General features: G+C 39.9%; 1 protein-coding gene across 6 annotated transcripts in view; it reads right to left on the reverse strand.

Annotated features, from left to right (window-relative positions):
* The window catches only part of LOC145509795 (uncharacterized), a 1,222,357-nt gene that overhangs the window by 906,793 nt on the left and 290,385 nt on the right, over positions 1–25,179 (reverse strand). For 4 of the 6 annotated variants that reach the window (XR_014056463.1, XR_014056461.1, XR_014056433.1 and 1 more), the window contains one exon: positions 569–639. The exons of the other annotated variants lie outside the window; for them this stretch is intronic. The gene's annotated coding sequence lies outside the window, so the exon portion shown is untranslated. The remainder of the gene's footprint in view (positions 1–568; positions 640–25,179) is intronic. 6 annotated transcript variants of the gene reach the window in all.

The following is a 25,179-nucleotide window of genomic DNA, read 5'->3' on the forward strand; positions in this document are numbered from 1 at the left end:
ACAGCATATTAAAAAGCAGAGACATTACTTTGCTGACAAAGGGCTGTCTAGTCAAGGCTATGGTTTTTCCAGTAGTCATGTTTGGATGTGAGTGTTGGACTGTGAAGAAAGCTGAGCGCCGCAGAATTGATGCTTTTGAACTGTGGTGTAGGAAAAGACTCTTGAGAGTCCCTTGGACAACTAGGAGATCCACCCAGTCCATCCTAAAGGAGATCAGTCCTGGGTGTTCATTGGAAGGACTGATGTTGAAGCTGAAACTCCAATACTTTGGCCACCTCATGCAAAGAGTTGACTCATTGGAAAAGACCCTGATGCTGGGAAGGATTGGGGGCAGGAGGAGAAGGGGATGAGATGGTTGGATGGCATCACTGACTCGATGGACATGAGTTTGAGTAAATCTGGGAGTTGGTGATGGACAGGGAGGCCTGGCGTGCTGCGATTCATGGGGTTGCAAAGAGTTGGACACGAATGAGAGACTGAACTGAACTGACTGAGTGATATTTATTTATTTATTTTTACTGCACTCACTCAGTCAGTCATCCACTCCACAGTATTTACGGATACTCACCCTTATGCTAAGCACCAGGTGTAATGTCAGTGGATCAGTGAGACCAGGCACCTGCCGTCAGAGCTTCCAATCTAATGGGGGTCACAGGCAATAAGCAAGCATACAAATATTGAATCACAAGCTAGAACAGATGTTCTGAAGAGAATAAGCAAAGTGTGCTGAGAGATAATGACCGAAGGTGAGGACAGATCTAACTAAAATGGGGTGGAGAAAAGGAGGTTACCTTTAAAAGTGAGTAATGTAGTACATAATAATAGTGCCAGATTTGCAGTTGGCTATTTCTTACCAGTCTCTCTGCTTCTCAACTAGACTACAAACTCTTCAGTGGCAGTGAAAGGTCTGAAACTAGGTCTACAAGTTCACTTCTTTGCACAAGATTTCACATAACTTAGGCTTTAAATAGTGCCTATCAAGTTGTTTTTTTTCTTTCTGTTATTTTTTTTTCAGTTTTATTTATTTATTATTATTATTTTTTACGTTACAATATTGTATTTGTTTTGCCATACATTGACATGAATCCACCATGGGTGTACATGTTTCCCCTTCCAGAACCCCCCTCCCACCCCCCTTCCCACCCCATCCCTCTGGGTCATCCCAGTGCACCAGCCCTGAGCACCCTGTATCGTACATCAAACCTAGACTGGCGATTCGTTTCACATATGATAATTTACATGCTTCAATGCCATTCTCCATATCATCCTGCCCTTACCCTCTCCCACAGAGTCCAAAAGACTGTTCTATCCATCTGTGTCTCTTTTGCTGTCTTGCATACAGAGTTATTGTTACCATCTTTCTAAATTCCATATATATGCATTAGTATACTGTCTTGGTGTTTTTCTTTCTGGCTTACTTCACTCTGTATAATAGGCTCCAGTTTCATCTACCTCATTAGAACTGATTCAAATGTATTCTTTTTAATGGCTGAGTAATATTCCATTGTGTATATGTACCACAGCTTTCTTATCCATTCGTCTGCTGATGGACATCTAGGTTGCTTCCATGTCCAGGCTATTACAAACAGCGCTGCGATGAACATTGGGGTACACGTGTCTCTTTCAAGTTGGTTTTTACTGACCTTTAGTATTTTCAGGAGAGAATGGAGAAATGAGATTCCTAAAATCTGTAATGTTATAAATGCTACAAAATTTTAAATGTAGTGTAATATCTGATTAATTTTTTTAAACCTCTGAATTTTTTAGTTTAATTGTTATAGACCATTTTGCTTCTCATACTGAAAATAGAACCATTTCTTTTATGTTTATAATTGTGGTTAACTATTAAGAGTGTTAAATAGATTGAACAGGGAAGAATATGCTTCCAAAGAAATACAAAACTCCTAAGTTTTGAGGCCACTGACCTTAAATGCAGTTGACATAATAAAATAAAATACTTTCCTGTGATATTATTTTACATACCAGATAGACTTGCACTTATAGTTGATGTTTTATGAAATGAGACAGGAATCTTGGCAAGGTTTGACAATTTTTCTAAGATGAGCTTACACAAAAAGAGAAGAAAAGAACAAAGCCCAAGAAATAGCACAATATGACCACTGGCATCTTCTTTTTTTTCTCTCCTGAGAATAAAGACAAAGACAATTGGGATCCACTGGAAAGAAAAACTGCCTCATACTGTTCATTCATGAGTTTTCAGCTGTAATTAAACATCTAATGCTCCAGATGGCTAAGTATTCAAAATTAGTACATTTCAGCTCCACTGAAAGTTTATTTTGAAATGTTCAAAATACTATCCAGCAGTGCTTAACAACTGAGCAAAGGAATCTTTCAAAACTCTGAAAGGTATATTAGAATTTCTCATGGAAAAATTCATGATACAATAATACTATTTTTTTTCATCATTTTCTTCTTTTTTTTTCTATTGATCTATATAATGAGAATTCTTCAAAATTAGATGTGAATATAGTTGTGTTGCACATAACTCCCATCAGACTTTAAGACAGAATCCGTTATCTTTGCCAGGTAAGAGTACAGTCTCTCAGTCTCAAGGAGTAGCGTGTATTTCCTTGCCTCTTGACTTTGGATCTGGTTATGCAATTTGTTTTGGCCAGTGGCCTCTGGGCAGAAGGAACAACATGCCAGTGCTGGTCTAGGCTTTCACAGAATTATGTATTTCTGCTTACACTTTCATGCCTCTGCAAGTGCCATGATAAAGGTCCCTCAAAGACATCTGATGTCTCTGCACTCTGTGCCCCAGAATAAATATGCAGGCAGCAAAAGTGAGTGCAACCCATATCAAAAACTCATGCCCAGCTGGACCCAGCTTGAAGCAGGGTTGCCTAGCTGAGCTCAGCCTCTATTAGCAGAACCCCAGTTGGAGAGAAGACACATTAGTGCTAAGAAATAATTACTATAATCAGTCACAGTTTGGGGTAGTTTGTTAGGCAGCACTACCTTACTGATACACTCTCACAGCCCCAGTTCCAGAGGTGGTAGGGGAAAGAAGCTGGAAAGAAAAACATGCAGGCTACATAAAAGAAATATCAAAAATTTATTTTAAGATTATTTGTCTTACAGCCCCTCCATCCAATTTTAGACTTCTTTGGTCTGAAAAAGCTTGTTACTGCTGTTTGACACACCAACAACAGCCATTTAAAATTTTGTTGACTTGGTTTTACTAAAAAATCTTTGGTACAAGTATCAGTACAAATATTTTCTTAAAGAAAGATCCATGGTTTAACATTTTTCTCTTCCCTGCAAATACATTTCAGGCCCAAAATTTTAGAAAAGGTCACTTTTAAATGTTTTTGCTAAATGAAAAATGTGGTCATGTGATTAAAGCACTGTGATTATCTTGTCAAATATTTGTGTATTATATTACCACCACTTTTCTACTGGACAATTTTCATAAATGATTTAAATATTTAGAACAATATTGTGAGGTCAATTGTCAGCAATTTCAAATTAATGAATAGATTCATAAAGGTTACATAACATGATCAAGGCAACATAGCTAGGTAGAGTTAGGTTCATGCCAGGGCCATTTAATTCCAATAATTCACCCCAAATACTACTGTATCTTCCAAGAAACAATAAACAGACTTAGTACAATAATTATATGATATATATATATATACATATATATATATTTGTATATCAACTGAGCACTTTTATTTTGACATATTAGTGTTAACTTTGAGACTAACAGACACCTTTTCATGTCTTTTGGAGAAAGATCATTTTCTTTACATGTATATTGTCTTTCAAACGATCAGAATCACATTTTATGTGCAGAGTCAATAACTCTACAATTACATACTTTATTTGTAGCCATTTGATGTCTGTCGTCCTATCAAAGAGTAAGATTCATAGGACAGGGCTAGATCACATGCACTGTGGTTTTGTTCAGTACAGTACTGACAGATAAAAACTAAGTGCAGGGCTTTCCTGGTGGTTCAGTGGTAAAGAATCTGCCTGTCAATGCAGGAGACATGGGTTCAATCCCCGGTCCAGGAAGATCCCACATGCCATGGAGCAACTAAGCCCATGCGTCACTACTATTGAGCCTATGTCCTAGAGCCCGTGCTCCACAACAAGAGAAGCCACCACAATGAGAAGCCTGCATACCACAACTACAGAGAAGCCCCCTCTTGCCGCAACTAGAGAAAAGCCCATGTAGCAATGAAGATCCAGCACAGCCAAAAATAAATAAAATAAATAAAAATAAAAATTAAAAAAACCTCAGGGCATATTTGTTGAATAAAAACCAAATGAGTAGATTCTTATATAGTTTACCTAAATTTCTCCTTCTCTGCTGCCCTAACACCCATGCATACAAGAACACTGCCCTAGAAACTTACTCCAATGTACCCCAATCTAATTTAAGATCTGTTTTCTCTATTGATTATATCTTACCTGGTCTGCACATTGCTTCTTTCTCTACTCAATTAATTCATTCTGATTTGATAATTTTCAAACTCTGAGTCTATATGAAGAAAACACATTTCACTGAACTCTCGGGACCTGCCCTCAAACTTATCAACCTGCATGATACCCTAAAAAAATGGATAAATTTGCATGAGAATCCAAAAAGGAAACCACTATGGAGTTCTAATCAGCAAAGCATCATATGCCATCTAAGTAAGTAGAAAAAAAGCAAAATGAGAACTCTGAATAGGGGAGCCGCCGATTTTATTCTTAACCCACCTGCTTCTTTGGCTTAAAAATAAAACATTGAAATACAACATTATGACAGTAAAGGACATTTAAGGTTTTCAGAAATGTAGAGCAAAGGCAGAAATTCTTGAATGGCAAAAAGTCTTGGTTAAGTAGCAGTTTAACTTGGTTAAGTTAGTAGCAGTTTTATGAGGGTAAAGAGCAAAAGAAGGATGAGGATGTTGGGAAGAATCAGGTGGGTACCAAAGCTCAGTGGAAGAGAATTCTTAGCCAGACATTCAGTGATCTCTGTAGAAACTGCCCACTGGAACAATCTGGAGAAAGGCAAACAGTAACCCAGCTTTTTACTGTTGGTTTTAACCACACATTGGTTCTGCTATTCATCTCTCCTGGGGACTCAACCACTCTGGGGCTGTGCCTTGTCTTTTCTCTTTGTATGTCTGCAGTTTCTATCTCTGCTGTAGAGATGAGTAAACTACATGTATGTAGTGGTCACTACAAAGAATGGTCAGGCGGACCATTATAGATTATAGGTGAAGGCTGAAGGGTAGCATGGAGTGGGAAAGCACAGCAAGACTTCCCTAGGGTAGGAAATAAGGTAGATCTTTCGTGAGAGAGACAAGGTTAGAAGAAATATTGAAAATTATTAATCACAAACAGCACTGCATCAGAGGTTATCTAGCCCAACATCCTCATTTTATTGATTATGGAAAGATAAAAGGGGAGTGAATTCTAAATGTAAAACACCACTTTGAAATGTGATTTTTAAAATACTAGCTCAAGATCCTTAGAGTAAATCAATGAATTAAATACATCTAACATTACTCACATGGTAGCAGTGATAATTTTAATTATATTGGGTCAGATTTGATGTTGTTTTCTAATAAAGCAAATTCTTGCTTAGAGTGGCTCTGCATTAAATCCATTAAATATGTGAAAACACTGTGCATTTGGGAAAAATTAAGTTGAAATTTGTCATGTTGCTTTCCTCTGTTTTGACTTTGGCTATTTGTTTATATTTAGAAATAGAGCTTCAAGGATGGGTGAGTTCTTCCAGTGTTCAGATAATTTAATCTGCAACTATGTTTTAAAAGTAAAATCATCTCATTCTTGTCATTAAGAGACTGCTGATTTAAATTTAAACACCTCTGGCTCAAGTCACCAATCAATCTTATTAAAAAAGACACAGGGGAGCTGGATTCTTCTCTTTGGACATAGGGACTGTTGTAACCTAAAACACTCCTTTGTTAGGCCCTGTTTTCTAAAGTGCCTAAGTATGTTGTTTTTACTGTGATCTACTTCAATCCTCACTAAGAAGAAAGTAAATCCATAAATAGAGGCAAAGTAAGTCATCTATGTGTCAATAGAGAAACTGTCAAAGGATTGGGCTTGTCTATATGGCCAGAACAGTTCTGCTGGTTAGCATTTGGAAGGAAATGCAACAGGATCACCCACTTCACTGACTGAAAAAAAAAGAATACAGATAAGTTGTAACACCTGGTGGCTTCCTAATTTAAGTGGAGAAAAAAGGCCATTTATGCCTCTCTGATTCTGAGTCACAAAATCGAAAGATTGGAGCAAACTTTCTGGCTCATCCAAACCTATTTTTTCACTGGATGCTGGAATGCCCCAGATTCTGTACTCAATCTCTAGTTGAACATGTCCAGTAAGAGACCCTGGACCCAGCTGAGGCAGTGCACACCTTCACTGTCTGGCACTCTTCTTTACAAGGTCCTTCTGAAAAGTAGGTTCAAATCTTTTTCCCTTTCGTCATCATCCATTCACATGGCAGGTCATATTTCTCTTTTACAACCGAAAATCCTAAGATGTGTATCTGCTATCTTGCTTTAGGATGAGTTCTGGCACAAAGACAAGGAAATTTACCTCCCATGAGCCATCAGCTATGAAGTACCATTCATAGCTTTATGGATACCTGCTTTTCAACTCGTTGTCTTTTTCTGTTTTTCTCTTACTTTTTTCCCTTGCTACAAAACTACACCAAAGTTGAGGCAGAAAGCTTCTATAAATTATCTCTAGTCACTTTTTCAGCTCTAGTTAAGGGATTAAGGGCTTTCTTCTCTTTAAACCTTGACCTTGAAGTAAAAGACCATTTAGACTGCAGCTTTAAGAGCTACTCTGTCAATATGGTAGTTACCAGGCACAGGCAGCAATTGAACCTATGGTAAGTGTGACTGAAGAACTGAATTTTTATTTTCATTTAATATTTAATTAATTAAAAATAAAAAATTAAAGCAGTGTAAACTGTTTCCATTAAACACTACTGTTGTAGCAGATTACATTTTACTTTAATCACAGCATTTTGTAAAAGATAAAATTCTTGTATGATAGTGCATGTTTCTGGCTCATGCATCATTTTGACCATACAAGTTAATGACCAATGTCAATGTCATGAACAGTGTCCTAGGTCTCAATGGTGTGATTCAGTTTGAACAATTTTTTTCTATGCACTGATGCAACACTATCACATGTTTATTTGAATATTTTCTATAGACAGCAGAAGTTACAGAGATGGAAGTCCATTTGATAAGTAAATTAAAATCATTTTTTTAAAATCATAATAAAATTAAACCACATTTCTAGTACAGAAAATAAGTATGGAAAATTTTTCAATTTTAAAATGAAGACATAATACTCATACAAAATCAACTCTAAGTTAGGAGCTAGTATTGTGGCCATAATAGTAGGAAGGAAAAAGAGAAACTGGAAGAATATGTCAGAGTTTTCACAAAGAATGATAATTACAATCTGCTACAGCAGAGGAAAATGAAAAACCTGCTTCTTTGCTATATTATAAAATTGTACACAATTAAGTAGACAAAATTAAGAGTCATTTTCAGTAAACTTTTCATTATGAATTTGATAAAAAATTTTTTAAACTGTCAAAATGTATACAGTGAAATTAGTTTACTGACATCAGATTCAATGTCCAATAAAGTTTTAAATGATTTTTCAACGGCATCTGAGTTTGTAAATGTGACTAGCTATATATCAGTTTGGATCCTCATGCAAAATAGAACACCATTGGTAAATGAAGATATGGTAAAATAAATTATTTACTATTAAAGTTTTATTAGAAAATCATGAGAAAAAAATTCAACATTAGCAAATGCAAACTATTAAATGGGCTTCCCTCATAGCTCAGTTTGTAAAGAATCTACCTGCAATGCAGGAGACTCCTCGGTTAGATTCCTGGGTCAGGAAGATCCGCTGGAGAAGGGATAGGCTACCCACTCCAGTATTCTTGGGCTTCCCTTGTGGCTCAGCTGGTAAAGAATCCACCTGCAATGCGGGACGCCTGGGTTTGATCCCTGGGTTGAGAAGATCCCCTGGGGAAGGGAAAAGATACCCACTTCAGCATTCTGGCCTGGAGAATTCCATAGGCTGTATAGTTCATGGGGTTGCATGAAAAAGTTGGCTTTAAATTCAACATTCAGAAAACTAAGATCACAGCATCTGGTCCCATCACTTCATTGCAAATAGATGGGGAAACAATGGAAACAGTGACAGACTTTATTTTTTTGGGTGCCAAAATTACTGGAGATGGTTACTGCAGCCATGAAATTAAAAGATGCTTGCTCCTTGGAAGAAAAGTTATGACCAACCTAGACAGCATATTAAAAAGCAAAGACATTACTTAGCTGACAAAGGTCAATCTAGTCAAAGCTATGGTTTTTCCAGTAGTCATGTATGGATGTGAGAGTTGGACTATAAAAAAGCTGAAAAAGTGAAAGTGAAGTCGCTCAGTCGTGTCTAACTCTTTGCAACCCTATGGACTATAGCCTACCAGGCTTCTCCGTCCATAGGATTTTCCAGGCAAGAGTACCGGAGTAGGTTGCCATTTCCTTCTCCAGGGGATCTTCCACAACCCAGGGATTGAACCCGGGTCTCCCGCATTGCAGGCAGATGCCTTACCCTCTGAGCCACCATGAACACTCAGTAAAAAAAAGCTGAGCACCGAAGAATTGATGCTTTTGAACTGTGGTATTGGAGAAGACTCTTGAGGGTCCCTTGGGCTGCAAGGAGATTAAAACAGCCAATCCTAAAGGAAATCAGTCCTGAATATTCATTGGAAGGACTGATGCTGAAGCTGAAACTCCAATACTTTGGCCACCTGATGAGAACAACTGACTCATTGGAAGAGACCCTGATGCTGGGAAAGATTGAAGGCAGGAGGAGAAGGGGATGACAGAGGATGAGATGGTTGGATGGCATCAGCAACCCGATGGACATGAGTTTGAGCAAGCTCCAGGATTTGGTGATGGACGAGGAAGCCTGGCGTGCTGCAGTCCACAGGGTTGCAAAGAGTCGGACACGACTGAGCGACTGAACTGAACTGAAACTATTACATATCAGTTCAGTTCAGTCGCTCAGTCGTGTCCGACTCTTTGAGACCCCATGAATTGCAGCACGCCAGGCCTGTCTGTCCATCACCAACTCCCAGATTCTACCCAAACCCATGTCCATCGAGTCGGTGATGCCATCCAACAATCTCATCCTTTGTCGTCCCCTTCTCCTCCCGCCCCCAATCCTACCCAGCATTAGGGTCTTTTCCAATGAGTCAACCCTTCACATGAGGTGGCCAAAGTATTGGAGTTTCAGCTTCAACATCAGACCTTCCAATGAACACCCAGGATTGATCTCTTTTAGGATGGATTGATTGGATCTCCTTGCAGTCCAAGGGACTCTCAAGAGTCTTCTCCAACACCACAGTTCAAAAGCATCAATTCTGCGGTGCTCAGATTTCTTCACCGTCCAACTCTCACATCCATACATGACCACTGCAAAAACCATAGCCTTGACTACACGGACTTTTGTTGGCAAAGTAATATCTCTGCTTTTAAATATGCTATCTAGGTTGGCCATAACCTTCCTTCCAAGGAGTAAGCGTCTTTTAATTTCATGGCTGCAGTCACCATCAGCAGTGATTCTGGAGCCCCAAAAAATAAAGTCTGACACTGTTTCCACTGTTTCCCCATCTATTTGCCATAAAGTGATGGGACCAGATGCCATGATCTTAGTTTTCTGAACGTTGACCTTTAAGCCAACTTTTTCACTCTCCTCTTTCACCTTCATCAAGAGGCTCTTTAGTCCTTCTTCACTTTCTGCCATAAGGGTGGTGCCATCCGCATATCTGAGGTTATTGATATTTCTCCCGGCAATCTTGATTCCAGCTTGTGTTTCTTCCAGCCCAGCGTTTCTCATGATGTACTCTGCATAGAAGTTAAATAAGCAGGGTGACAATATACAGCCTTGACGTACTCCTTTTCCTATTTGGAACCAGTCTGTTGTTCCATGTCCAGTTCTAACTGTTGCTTCCTGACCTGCATACAGGTTTCTCAAGAGACAGGTCAGATGGTCTGGTATTCCCATCTCTTTCAGAATTTTCCACAGTTTATTGTGATCCACACAGTCAAAAGCTTTGGCATAGTCAATAAAGCAGAAATAGATGTCTTTCTGGAACTCTCTTGCTTTTTCGATGATTCAGCGGATATTGGCAATTTGATCTCTGGTTCCTCTGCCTTTTCTAAAACCAGATTCAACATCTGGAAGTTCACGGTTCACGTATTGCTGAAGCCTGGCTTGGAGAATTTTGAGCATTACTTTACTAGCATGTGAGATGAGTGCAATTGTGCGGTAGTTTGAGCATTCTTTGGCATTGCCTTCCTTTGGGATTGGAACGAAAAGTAGGATGGATAAACAACAATGTCATACTGTATAGCACAAGGAACTACATTCAATATCCTGTAATAAATCATAATGGAAAAAATTGAAAGAAGAATATATATATGTATATATGCATAACTGAATCACTCTGCTATACAGCAGAAATTAACACAACATTGTAAATCAACTATACTTCAATAAGCATAAAAAAATCTATGATGAAAAGTTTTAAAAAATGTTTTACAGAAAGTAAAAGATCTTCAGTTAAACCAAATGACTCCACATAGAATCCAAGATCTTACTAACAATATAAAAGATTAATTGATTCAATTTTTTTTAATTGCAAGTTTTTATTATTTATTATGATATGTCACTGCCTGATTAATATTTTGGTTGTATTTTATCTCCAAGGACTTCCAAAATTACCAACAAATGTTGTTAATTCCCAGCCTAAAAAACCAATTCATGGCATAGGTTTTTTAATTTTTTAAAAATTATCAAATAATTTTAGGTGGATATGAAAGAAACATAGCTCCTACTATGACATCATTCTAGCTATACTAGGTCAAATGACCTGGATTTACTGTAATTTTAAAACAAGAAACTAGTGTCTTATTTTTGTTTTATATTAATATATGATACATATTGAGAGTACCCGTGATCAGCTTTCTGAGGCAGACTACATTTAAAGTGTGATGGATAAGAGTTCTGAAAATCACTCCGTGCATAGCAAATGAAATTATCCCTTTCTGAAACTGTTAAAAGAAACAGAAAACAATTTAATGATCTTTCTCCTTTGCAAATGTTCATTGGTTAACTCGTGGGAGAGTTTTACAAAGATTTACTATAATGTTAATTGTAGTCCAAGATTCTCTTGAAACAAAAGAAATATGAAACAAAACAAAAGAATATATGCTTGCCAAATATTCAATAATCAATGACAAAAAATGACAGTATGCTGCATGCCACAAAAAATAACTGTGTGATTTATGTTTTCTCACTGATATGACACTGCATATCAATGAGCTAAATTTGATGCTTCAAAGAAAGTAAAATTACTTCATGACCTAGCAATACAGTATGGGGATTTATGGTGGAATAGAAGCTTTTCATAATAAAATTCAATAATACTTATTTGCAATTATTTCTAATATGAATCAGTTTAGCAAAGATTTTGACTGTAACCAACAGTGTTAGGTTAACTGCTGCCAAAGCTAAAAGAAAAATTGAATAATGCTTTGTTAATTGTAATAAATTTTAAGATGCTTTTCATTTTATGCAAACTATAGAATGTGATGATGATAATGCTGAGTTGACAGAAGAGGTAGTGAATTTAATCAACTTTGACATAGTTTTAAAACTATGTCAAATTAATTCTTCTTTAAAAAATCAGTGAATTTTATCAAGCAGATGCAATTATTAAAGGAAAAGGATTTTTTGGCACCTGCTTTAATTACTGGAAAACTTTTAGGTATGTTTAGATACTTGGATGTGTGAATCTACTTTTTCAACTGAAGATTTTATGAAATCTAAATCTAGACCAAGTATTTCTAATGAAAATTTAACATCCAAATTTTATGTAATATAAGTGTAAATTACATGCCAGATTTTGAAGACTTTTTATGAAAACTAAATGAAAAATATCTCATAAATATTTCATATTGATTATCAATGAAATGATAATTTTTATCTATGGTATTAAACAAAATATATATCTAAATTTTTAAATAGTCATGAATTTATACTGCTATAAATAAATGATACTTTTATTTATTTTTAATAAATGAAGAAATGAAGGAGAATTGATAAATCTCTCACATGGAATTCCAAATGGTTTATGTAAATACTCTAGCTTCAAGGAAACAGAATGTAACTTCCCTACCCCTTAAGTCTTCCTTCCAAAGAGTATATAGTATGGAGAGCTGGGGGAGTAACTCCACAGGGAATAAACCTGACTGGTGAGCAAGGTTAGGGCTTCCCAAGTGGTACAGCAGTGAAGAATCTACCTACCAATGCAGGAGACACAAGAGAGGCAGGTTCAGTTCCTGGACTGGTAAGATCTTCTGGAGGAGGAAATAGCAACTCACTCCAGTAATCTTGCCTGGGAAATCCCATGGACAGAGAAGCCTGGTGGGCTACAGTCCATGGGGTCACAAAGAGTCAAGAGTCGGACACAACTGAGCAACTGAGAGTGCACACACAAGCGAGTTTAACATTATCCATGGTAAGTCATGCAGATTTCAATTCTATGTACCTGGAGACGGCATCACACCCCACAGATGAAGGGCACAGTTTAATCAGATGGAGCCCTCCCCTCCCCACCTCAGGCACAAATCACAAGTCCCCATCCTTACTTGCACTTCTGACAAACCCGCTGTAGATCTGAGATTCCAAGTACCCTCTTGGAATAAAAATAACAAATAAACATTTTTACTTATTAGATTACTAATTTATTACAAAATATACTAAAGGACAGGACTGAACAGCCAGATTTTTCAGTCCTCGTGGAATCTGGGTCGAGTGGATGAGTGCGGCGGCACCAGCCTCAAAGCTCTTTGAACCACTCCCTTTGGGTTTTATAGAAGCTTATTATAAGGCATGAGTATAAGGCATGCTTATTATAAGCAATGAGTTCATTGGCTGTTGGAGATCAACCTCCAGCTCCTCCCCTCCTTAGAGGTCAGGGGGTGGGGCTGAAATTCCAACTTACCAATCACATGGTGGGCTCCCCTGGCAAACAGTCCCCAAACTTAGGTGCTTTCCCAAAGTCACCTCATAAACATAAACTCAGGTGAGGTACAAAGGGGTTTGTTATGAATAAACTCACAATTGATCAAGTCACTCATCACTTGGGAAATTCCAAGGGTTTTAGGAGCTCTGTCTGAAATGGGACAAAGATCAAATATATATATATATATATGTGTGTATATTTATTTATTTATAGATCATTATGTCACAATTCCTGTATAATCATGAGAGAAAATCAAACAAACTTCAATTCAGGAACTTTCTGCCAATATCCTCAAAACTGTTAAAACCATCAAAGCAAAGAAAGTCTAAGAAACTGTAATGTTCAAGGAAGTTAAGAAGATGTGATGAATATCCTGGATAGGATGCTGGAACAGAAAAAGGATGCTAGGTAAAAAAGGAAATCTGAATAACGCATTGTTGTTGTTCAGTCGTGTCTGACTCTTTGCGACTCCATGGACTAAAGCGCGCCAGGCTTCCCTGTCCTTCACCATCTCCCAGACCTTGCTCAAACTCATGTCCATTGAGTCAGTGATGCTATCCAACCATCTCGTCCTCTGTTGTCCCCTCTTCCTCCTGTCTCCAATCTTTTTCAGCATCAGGGTCTTTTATAATGAGTCAGCATGGAATAAAGCATGGATATTCCTTAATAATAAAACATGAGTATGGATGTATTAGTTGTCACGAATATACCACGTTCATGTGAGACGCTAGTGCTGGGGAAACTGGGTACAGGGTATACGGAATCTCTATCTATATTCACAGCTTTTTTCAAAATCTAAAGCTAATCTAAAATGAAAATATTATTACAGAAGTGTAATTTCCCCCGTTTGATTTTTTTTAATGAGGCTACCAAAAATGTTTAAATTTCACATGTGGCTAAAATTCGAATCCTATTATAAAGCACTGCTCGAGAGAATGGAATTGCCATGGAGGAAATAGCAGTGAACCTGTTGTCTGGAGATCTCTGGTTTGAAGCCTTCCTTCTTACCACACATATCACATTTAGCCCAAGGTCCTCATATGTATGATAAGAATAAATTGGCTGCTTCAAGGATTGCATAAGATGCTTTATTTGAAAGAAACTAGCACAGTTCCTGGCCTACAGTGAACAAGCATTGATTGACTACTAACATATGCTAGCTTCTTGCTCTTGCAAAAGGAGAGAAATAATTGCCAGGCAGCACAAAGCCCTGGGGATTGCAGAGAAAGGAATGACTACAGAGTCAGGAAAGTTTCCCAGAGAAAACAACATCTGAGCTGGATCTTCAAAGAGTGCGTGGCGGCTCCCACACACAGACCCAGAACACCGTGGACTCCCATAAGTGGTATCTCCAGTCTAAATGTTAAACATGTCATGAGACTTACTTTTTCCTCCCATCTTTACAGCTCAGTTCCCATCCTCTTGGTCACCGCTTTCTCTATTGCCAACCTACCTTGTTCTCCTTAAACTTGTAGAAAACTGGCACTCTAAATTCCACAATTGATCATTTAATTTCTGTATCACATGCTAAATTTCTGCCTAGAGCTTACAAAAAGATAACTTTAATGCATAGGAATAAAGGGGATTAGTCATCATATACTGTCTAACCTAGTCACGTAATACTTGAATTTGTTCAAAATTAGGCATACCACTAAGAAATATGGCCCATGGTTTTCTTGCCGGCAGCAGATGGACAATGAATTTCATTCCAGCAGAATATTTCCGTGACGATGGTCTCGTCTCCTGAAGCACTTGGCTTTCTAGCCATCCATCCATCTTTGATTCTATCCATTCATTCTGGTGCTTCAAGAATGTTGTTTGAGTGCCTGACATGAATCAAGTCCTTAGGACACATTCTTCTGCATGAATGTGCTTTCATGTCTTTTTCATGTGTTTGTCCTATTTTTCAAGGACACTACAAACAATTTAAAGACCTGATTGATGGCTCCTCTCTCTTCTGCAGTCACCTTGATCTCAGCCTGAAGCAGCTTGAAGCAGGGCTTCAGTTCCCAGCCAGAGATTGAGGTTGGGTAGTGGCCGGAAGAGTGTTGAATCGGAGCCACTAGAAGACTCGGCTCTTTGGCATTGCAGAAAAGAATTCCCACAAAGACGAAAAGTAGTGAAAACAAAGTGTTTGTTAGGAGGAAAAAGAGTAAAGTACCTGTGGATAGACAGATGGACGGGCTCAGAAAGAGTCCCACATGCATGGTAGTTTGAATCACTTTCATGGGGCAATTCTTCTGGGTTTCTTTTAACCAATCATCTTGCTGTGCCTGGTTCTGAGTCAGTATTTGATTCATCTCAGAGTCCTCCCATGTGTCATGTGCACCTTTTAGCCACGATGGACTCCAGCAAAGAGGACTTACTGTGGGTAGGTTGGCATCACTTACTATGAGATGACACCCTCTCCCCTCCTCGACCTCCAAGGAACCTTTCTGTGATCATGTAGTCAGGGAGGTCTCCTTAACTTCGAGAATGAGGAATGTAGTGGTCTTTTATCTCTTATCTGGGCAGGGCCCAGCCTCTCTCCTCATCCTACTTTTATAGTTTCTGCTCTGATGGAGTTTCTGTCCACAGGGAAGAAACTGTTCAGCCTGCAGCCCATCTATTTCCTGCTTCGGTCTTACCTGCTGGCCCTCCTTCCTGCCCTAGTCACTCCCAACACTCACAGCCATGGCCATCACTACCAATATCTATAGCTCACATGCTTTCTGATCTAGAAAAGGGAGAATGGTGTGTTTTAAGCTAAACTGCAGATAAAAGAGAAAGGAGTGAAGTATAAGATTGACTCATTCTTTTTCTATCAGGCCTTCTACTCTCCCCTTCCCCCAGATTCTAGACTGTAACTCTTGTTGTTGCACTCTGACCATGAAATCCAGTTTTCAGAAGTTGTGACTAAATTCAGGCTTGTCTCTTGGCAAGGTACTCTCTTTTATTTCATAAATCACAACAAAACAGAAACAAAATGTGAGCCAAACCAAGTTGACCAATCTTAGAAAAGTGAGACACATTCTCCATCAAAGGAAACGAGTTTTGTATGACATTTCAGGACGTCCCCACCCTACACATGTTGTTGTTCAGTCGCTAAGTCGTGTCTGACTCTCTGTGACCCCATGGACTGCGGCACGCTAGGCTTCCCTGCCTATCTACTCTCCACTATCTCCCAGAGTTTGCTCAGATGCACATCCATTGAGTCAGTGATGCTACCTAATCATCTCATCCTCTGCCACCACCTTCCAGGACTTGCTGTGGTACTAAATGCCACCATGGTTTCATACCCATGAGGACCAGGGGTGAGTACAAGGCACTAATCAACAAACGTGAACTAGCAGTTGATTTGAGTTTGACACAAACCAGACCACAGGCGCTGAGTGTTCTTTAACTTAATTACTCTTCCAGGACAGAGCAAAATGGGAAACTGAGCACTGCCATCAGGGCCAGCCTTCTTGACTGATCATATTGTTACACTATAGAGGAAATCAGTTCCTGAGAGGGACGGGGTGTCACTAGGTTTCCTTCCTACTCCTGTATTGTTATTCTGAGGAATGCATTTAATTACAGAGAGAACTTGGTTATTTGCTCTCTAGTCTCTGGGTCTTTTTTGGACATTCCTACCAGCGGCGCCTTTCCTTTGCTGAAAAACAAAGGCCTGTTTACAGGGAGACCACATCTTCTGGCTTCCATTTCAGAGCTCTCGCCCACACCAAAGGGAAGCAAGGTAGTGTGATGCAAATAGCACCACAGTAGGCCATCTCGGCCAACCGGGAAGTATTTTCAACTGCATGCAAACTAGAACTCTCCGAAGACCTGTGAACTGTAAATAACTCTGGGCTGTGAAAGGGGTCAACTTGGTTTAATTTAGAGTTCCACAGAGCTTTCTATAGAAATTCAAACGCCAGGGAACAAACTCCTCTGGGGCCTTTAAAAAAAATTCCAGGGCCAGCACCTCTATTTACTCTTTAGACTCCTGCCTGTCTGGTGGAGGTCTGCTCTTAAAAGCTAATCAGCTTTTCTACGCTGGCAGCCAGGGCTCTCTCCGAGGCAGGCCACCTCCTCCACACAGCCCCTGAATTCGGCTTTCCCAGCACAGGGCCGACTGGGGAATGGGGTGGAGGAGGCAATCCCAGGAAAAGCAGTGCTGAGGCCTGGTGGCCCAGCTGAGCCAATCTCATGTGTCCCTCAGCACAGTTCCCTCCTTGAGCAATGGAGAAAGATGCCCGATCCTACCCCATCACTCATCAGATCCACTCAGTAATCCCAGTGGGTTACCCTCCCTGCTTCCTTAATGCATATATATGGAATTTAGGAAGATGGTACTGATGATCCTACAGGCAGGGCAGCAAAGTAGACACAGATGTAAAGAACAGAATTTTGGACTCAGTGGGGGAAGGCGAGGGTGGGATGATTTGAGAGAATAGCCCTGAAACATGTATATTACCATATGTAAAACAGATGACCAGCGCAAGTTCAATGCATGAAGCAGGGCACCCAAAGCTGGTGCTCTGGGACAAACATCCCAGAGGGATAAGGTGAGGAGGGAGGTTGTGGGGGGGATTCAGGATAGGGGGGCACACATGTATACCTGTGGACAATTCATGTTGATCTACGGCAAAAACCATCACAATATTGTAAAGTAATATCCTCCAATTAAAATAAATTAATTTTTTAAAAAGTAAGTAAAGTGTGCTTAGTCACTCAGCCCTGTCCAATTCTTTGCGAGCCCATGGACTGTAGCCCACCAGGCTCCTCTGTGGGGAATTCTCCAGGCAAGAATACTGGAGTGGGTAGCCATTCCCTTCTCCCTTTGCCATCTGAGCCACCAATATATCCTCAATTCTACAGTAGGCAGAAAAGCCAAAAGAAATACTGAGCATCTTCACTCTTGTCTGTCTCTTTTTCAGAAGTCACTGATGGGGAGATCCAGAGTACCAAAGGATCACAAGGCAGAGTTATCCAAACAGACAGATGGCAGAACCGTTAAGGTACTAAGGACGCTTGGTTATTCTGCTCAAGTCTCTGCAGACATACTGGTTTCCCCCAAGCTCTGAGAAAAAGAAAAAATGCAGTCTAGACTCTCACTTTAGCCATGCTTAGAAAATGGCTGAAACTGCGGCCAAAAAAAGAGTTGAGTTAGCTCTTAGAAGGGACATTCTCACCGCAAGAATATGAGGCGTGGGATACTAAATACAATTTTTAACATGTCTCCCTCTAAGAATATTTAAGAGAGAGCAGAGATTTTGACTATTTTTCCTGAGGTTAGAAGAACAGTTCTGCTTCGAACCAGACAACTCCTGAAAAGTGGCAAACTGCAAGATTTATTGGTAAAGACAGCTGCCTACCCTGGCAAAGAGAATGAAAAATAACCCAGCATACACCATAAAGCAAGTTAATACCCCATTATGATCACAACCTAGAATGGCTTTCCCATGAAAGAAAGTTGAACTCTTTGGCATACATGGCTTCATTCTGTGATCTTTCTGTATCGATTTATCCTGCAAGGAGATACCCCGACAGGTTTCTGAGCATCAGTACGGATTCATCTGATGAGGGCAGCAGGTTCTGTATTATTCAAAAGCAGCATAATCTTCTACTTGATCAGGCAAGTAAATATCTGCTGGGTTGATTTCAATGGACCACTGAGCCTTTATGCTGGGAGAGCAGAGGCTGTGGAAAGTCTGTGTGTCTCAAACGTTTACTCTCTCCAACCCCAATACATGAAACAAATGATAGCACCAGATTTTTTTACAAGGTCCATCTTTGAATCAGCCTTTCATTAAGGCTGATAATTGCATCTATAGTTATGCAAACACTAACCCAGAAAGGGAAATGTTAAATCGGTTAGTATCCTCATGGTGCAGAGGTGGTGAATACCATCCCTACAGAGCTACCCAGGACTACCTAGCAGAGATCAGAGCAGGACAGCACTAAACTAGGAAGGTGTGCATGCTGAGTTGGGGGAGAGGGTGGAGATGAAGAGAGAGGGAAGAAGAAAAGGAATGAGAATACTGGTGAGAAGCATAAAGATCCAGTGAGGAGTGTTAATGGATGGGCGAAACACAGAAAACAAAACTTATTCCATGTTGTAGCTTTATTTTGTTTACAACAGTCTCACCCTGCTCTGCCAGGAGCTTGCTTTGACTTTCACACTAGATGACGAGGACCTAGACACCGAGGGGTGAGAAGGTGAACCTGGACGGACGACAAGAAAAACTACAGCACTTTATAGACCCCAGTGGAGCAGGGAGGCAGGGCCAAATGTTTCCCTAAAGGGGAATCACAGAAATCCATCACCAGCATGACTGGACCAAAAAGGAAGCTCTGAAAAGCAGCTGTTCTTTACTATGACATGCACAGCCCAGCAGAATATGATGTTTCCGCCTGCCCACACAAAAATGAGCACACTCACAAGAATGTACGCATATGTATACATGTATTTACAGTAATATACTGAACAAGGAAAGCTATGTGCGCCAACAGTTGGCTCTTTTTCCTATAAAGAACAAAAGAATACACACACACACAGTGATAAAGACCAAAAAAGCTGAGTTCTAAAGTACAGTGCTGACTTCTAGAAACACCTAATCTCCGTATTTCCTTGATTCCTTTCTCCTGCTAAGTCTGACTTCCCTTAGTTGGTTTCACAGAGTCTAGGTTTGATTTCTTGATGGTAAAGGGCTTCCCAGGTGGCTCAGAATGGTAAAGAATCTGCCCACAGTGCAGAAGACTCAGGTTCGATCCTTGAATAGGAAAGATCTCCTGAAGAAGGAAATGGCAACCCACTCCAGTAATCTTGCCTGGGAAATCTCATGGACAGAGGAGCCTGGTGGGCACCCCATGGACAGAGGAGTCCATGGGGTCCCAAAGAATCCAATATGACTTAGCAACTAAATAACAACAATGGCTGCCAAATGCCTACCTTTAAGCTCTGTTTTCTTTGGTCTCACTGTATTGGCCTCCCACCACCCATTGGCCTCCCACCTGGGCCCATTGGCTCCACAGACCCCTAGTGAGATTGTAGATCCTGCCTCCAGGAGCAGGTGAGTCATTCTCAAAGGGCAATTAGTTGCGCGCCTGAACTAAGCTTCCCTTGTGGCTCATGGGCTTCCCTTGTAGCTCAGCTGGCAAAGAATCTGCCTGCAATGCCAAAGACCTGAGTTTGATCCCTAGGTTGGGTAGATCCCCTGGAGAAGGGAAAGACTACCCACTCCAGTATTCTGGCCTGGAGAATTCCATGGATTGTATAGTGGCACAAAGAGTGGGACATGACTGAGCGACTTTCACTTTGACTGAACTAAGTAGTCCTCCTGAAAACTCGAAGTGACTGAAAGCCAGGTTGCTATGCCTGCCCTTTGTCCATGAAATCACCTTAGCTTCCAACCCTAACCTCCCTAGTAGCTGATATGAATCAGGTTTTTTCTTAATATTCATTTCTGTTGATTGTGCATCCTATTCCCAGGTCCTTTCTTTCAATCTCAACTGTTTGATACACTTTGATACCCTTCCCTGACTTTGCCTTTCCCCTTTCTTACCCACATGTGCTATTCCAGCTTACACTTTTGACCCATCAGCCACTGTGCTCTCCTCTCCAAATAAGTTTTTCTGTCTTTAGAATCTCCTCCCTTGGGACTTCTCTGGTGGTCTAGTCATTAAAAATTTGCCTTGCAATGCAGGGGACGTGAGTTCAATTGCGGGTTGAGGAACTAATATCCCACATGCCATGTTGGGCAACTAAGCCCATGTGTCACAACTACTGAGCCCATGCACTCTGTAGCCTGAGTACCACAGTGAAAGATCCCACCTGCTGCAACCAAGACCCAACATAGCCAGATAAATAAACAAATGCTGCTAAGTCGCTTCAGTCGTGTCCGACTCTGTGCGACCCCATAGACGGCAGCCCACCAGGCTCCACCGTCCCTGGGATTCTCCAGGCAATAAATAAACAAACAAAAGTAAATAAATAAATATTTAAAAACTTAATCTCCTCCTTCAACAATGACTTGATGTTGCAGAATTCTTGACTATCGCAGGTAAGACTCTATCTTGCATATTTCTATTTTTCTGAAAGTAAACAGAATATGAGCTACATCCCAAGTGGCGCTAGTGGTGAAGAATCTGCCTGCCAATGCAGGAGATGCAAAAGACAAGAGTTCTCTAGATCTCTGGGTTGGGAAGATCCCCTGGAGAAGGAAATGGCTACCCATTCCAGTATTCTTCCCTGGAAAATTCCATGGGCAGAGGAGCCTGGTGGGCTACAGCCCATGGGATCGCAAAGAGTCAGACACGACTGAGTAACTAAGCACACATACATACGAACAAGCAGTAAATTGGAGGAGGAAATCAAAGAAGACTGATTGGAAATGGAGAAGAAAGGAGGCGATATGGCTGAGTGAGGCAAAATTCAGGAGAATGGAGTAGATGTATTACAGAGGAAAGAAAAAAAATGAAAGCAGGAATGACCAGGAGGGGAGAGTAAGCAGCTAAACCATTTAAAAGTTTAGACCAAGGCAGGCTACATAAAAGGGCATGTGAACTAAACTTTTAGCCTAAGCAATAGTTACTTGGATTTATTTAACCTTAGAAAACCATCATTAACCTCAAATAACTGGGAGGAGAGACATGAGAGAAATACAATTTTCTAAATGCCTAGGAAAAATAAAAAGGAAATGAGAGAGTCTGAAGACCATCTGTGGGAAAATCCGTAATGGGGAAAGACTGGGAAAATGTTTGGAGAAGTGTCAGCGGAGCAGCAGTCATTCTAACTCTCTCAGGGCGCAGCCCCTCCACAACAAAGCCTCTGCAGTTCATCCGTCATTCATTAAACGCGCACCAAATGAGCCTTAAGAGAGATAGATGGCCTTTCATATTTTTTCATGAATAATGTTATTGATGGTGTCTTTCATCATCACAGAACTGCTCAGGGCCTCAGATAATTTCCAACTCTCTCTGTCCTTAACACAGAATGAAGCGTAGGGCCCCATAGCAGGAGCACCAGGAATGCTAAACATCCACTTACTATTTAATTTTACCAGAGCGTCCCGTCTTTACAAGTTGGTGTCTACCGTAAAATCTCTCTGGTGAGTCAGCTTGTTGCTAAATTCTTATCTTAAGCCCTAGCACAGCTGTGGCATGGACATAAAAATATAGCTTCTTAAACTATAGAAGTAGAGTCCATGTCCCTATTGAGAAATAGCCCAGCAGGCTAAGGTTTCTTTTTTTCCTCTGAGTACTGTCAGTAAATTGAAACATCAGTCACTAAACAAGATTCTTAGAACCTGACAATGAATAAATGGAATTTTAACAGTGATGAAAGGGCATAACTCAGATGATTAGGAAGCTCTAGGCAGTATAGCCATACATAGATACTAAATATTAATACTGTAATGGAATTTTAAGTTAATTTCAAGTTCAGATCTCCTAGAACTGTTCAGGCTATATTAAGTATTCCCTTTCTGATGAGTTCTTAGTAACATGATTTTCTCTTCTTAATCTCAGCAAAAGACTTAGAAAAGATTTTAGTTGGGGTTAGTTTTTCTTTTAAACCAAATGTGAAGAGTAAAAATCTGAACCTTGAAAACTCAAATACCCGTTATTAACTGTTGTTATTAACTTTTTATGCAGAGAAAACATCTTCCATTCACATTGTTTGAGAAGTTATCTTTAGTTTATCAACATAAAAGCATTTGCACTACTGAATTTGCTATGGATGAGAAGATCTATCCATGAACAAAGTATATTTTTGTATGAAATACTTAAAAAAGTTATCCACCTGTGGATCACTTCATTCCCCAATATATCAACAATTTCTCAGTATTTAGATAGAAAAAGATGATAAAGCCACAGTAAGAGAAAAAAGAAATAAATGAAAAGGACAAAAGAAATAACTAAAGAGAGGAAGGGAGGTACCAAAGGATGGAGGGATTTATATTTAGAGGAAGAAAAAGAAAATAAGTTAGCTTGGGGCCTCCAATGAAGCCTGTTTATGACCCATTCATTCATGCTTTCTCCTCCTGGAGTCAACCTCTGAAGTGCTTTGTGTTGAAAATAACCAAACTGTGCACACAGTGAGTTTTCAAGAACAAACACAGACCTCTGTCCCCATGAAGAAGACAATTATTCACATCTTTCATACATCATAAACCTATCCAGAAACATTTTTTTCTTTCATGAGTGCAGTTGAGGAAATGAGAAGGAAAAGGCTAGAGATTATGGTGGTAGAAAAGGACCAGCCACATTGATGTTTGCCATAGAAGGACATAATTCAGAGAGACTGAAATAGCTGTGTCCAATTTTCTACTTACCTCCACACATACGTCCCAGGGTCTAAGTTCTATCTTTAGAAATTGCTCTGCCTCATAAACATTTCTTAGTAAAGACATCTTACATTACATCTTTCTGACTAAAAGTAGATTTCAGTTAAGTTCAGTTCAGTCGCTCAGTCGTGTCTGAGCCCCATGAATTGCAGCACACCAGGCCTCCCTGTCCATCACCAACTCCCAGAGTTTACCCAAAGCCATGTCCATCGAGTCAGTGATGCCATCCAACCATCTCATCCTCTTTCGTCCCCTTCTCCTCCTGCCCCCAATCCTACCCAGCATTAGGGTCTTTTCCAATGAGTCAACTCTTTGCATGAGGTGGCCAAAGTATTGGAGTTTCAACTTCAACCAGTCCTTCCAATGAACACCCAGGACTGATCTCTTTTAGGATGGATTGATGGGATCTCCTTGCAGTCCAAGGGACTCTCAAGAGTCTTCTCCAACACCACAGTTCAAAAGCATCAATTCTGCGGCGCTCAGCTTTCTTCACCGTCCAACTCTCACATCCATACATGACCACTGGAAAAACCATAGCCTTGACTACACGGACTTTTGTTGGCAAAGTAATGTCTCTGCTTTTCAATATGCTATCTAGGTTGGCCATAACCTTCCTTCCAAGGAGTAAGCGTCTTTTAATTTCATGGCTGCAATCACCATCTGCAGTGGTTTTGGAGCCCCAAAAAATAAAGTCTGACACTGTTTGCACTGTTTCCCCATCTATTTCCCATGGAGTGATGGGACCAGATGCCATGATCTTAGTTTTCTGAATTGTTGAGCTTTAAGCCAACTTTTTCACTCTCCTCTTTCACTTTCATCAAGAGGCTCTTTAGTTCTTCTTCACTTTCTGCCATAAGGGTGGTGTCATCCGCATATCTGAGGTTATTGATATTTCTCCCGGCAATCTTGATTCCAGCTTGTGTTTCTTCCAGCCCAGCGTTTCTCATGATGTACTCTGCATAGAAGTTAAATAAGCAGGGTGACAATATACAGCCTTGACGTACTCCTTTTCCTATTTGGAACCAATCTGTTGTTCCATGTCCAGTTCTAACTGTTGCTTCCTGACCTGCATACAGGTTTCTCAAGAGACAGGTCAGATGGTCTGGTATTCCCATCTCTTTCAGAATTTTCCACGGTTTATTGTGATCCACACAGTCAAAGACTTTGGCATAGTCAATAAAGCAGAAATAGATGTTTTTCTGGAACTCACTTGCTTTTTCGATGATCCACCAGATACTGGCAATTTGATCTCTGGTTCCTCTGCCTTTTCTAAAACCAGCTTGAACATCTGAAAAGTTCATGGTTCACGTATTGTTGAAGCCTGGCTTGGAGAATTTTGAGCATTACTTTGCTAGCATGTGAGATGAGTGCAATTGTGTGGTAGTTTGAGCATTCTTTGGCATTGCCTTTCTTTGAGATTGGAATGAAAACTGACCTTTTCCAGTCCTGTGGCCACTGCTGAGTTTTCCAAATTTGCCGGCATATCGAGTGCAGCACTTTCACAGCATCATCTTTCAGGATTTGAAAAGTAGATTTAGTAAGGTTTATTTGAAATACAAAAACTTATATATATTTAAGTGTATAAAATGATCAGTTTTGATACATATGCACATATGTGTTTTTACACATGTGAAACCATCACTACAATTAAGGTAATGAATATATCTAACATGCTAAAAAGTTTCCTTGTGCCCTTTTGAAATCATTCTTGAAAAAAAGTAATTTAGGTTTTTGTAATGGTGGCTCAGCTAG

Source organism: Giraffa tippelskirchi, chromosome 6, assembly GCF_054371585.1.
Source record: "Giraffa tippelskirchi isolate mGirTip1 chromosome 6, T2T-mGirTip1v1.2.pri, whole genome shotgun sequence".
Taxonomy (NCBI): Eukaryota; Metazoa; Chordata; class Mammalia; order Artiodactyla; family Giraffidae; genus Giraffa; species Giraffa tippelskirchi.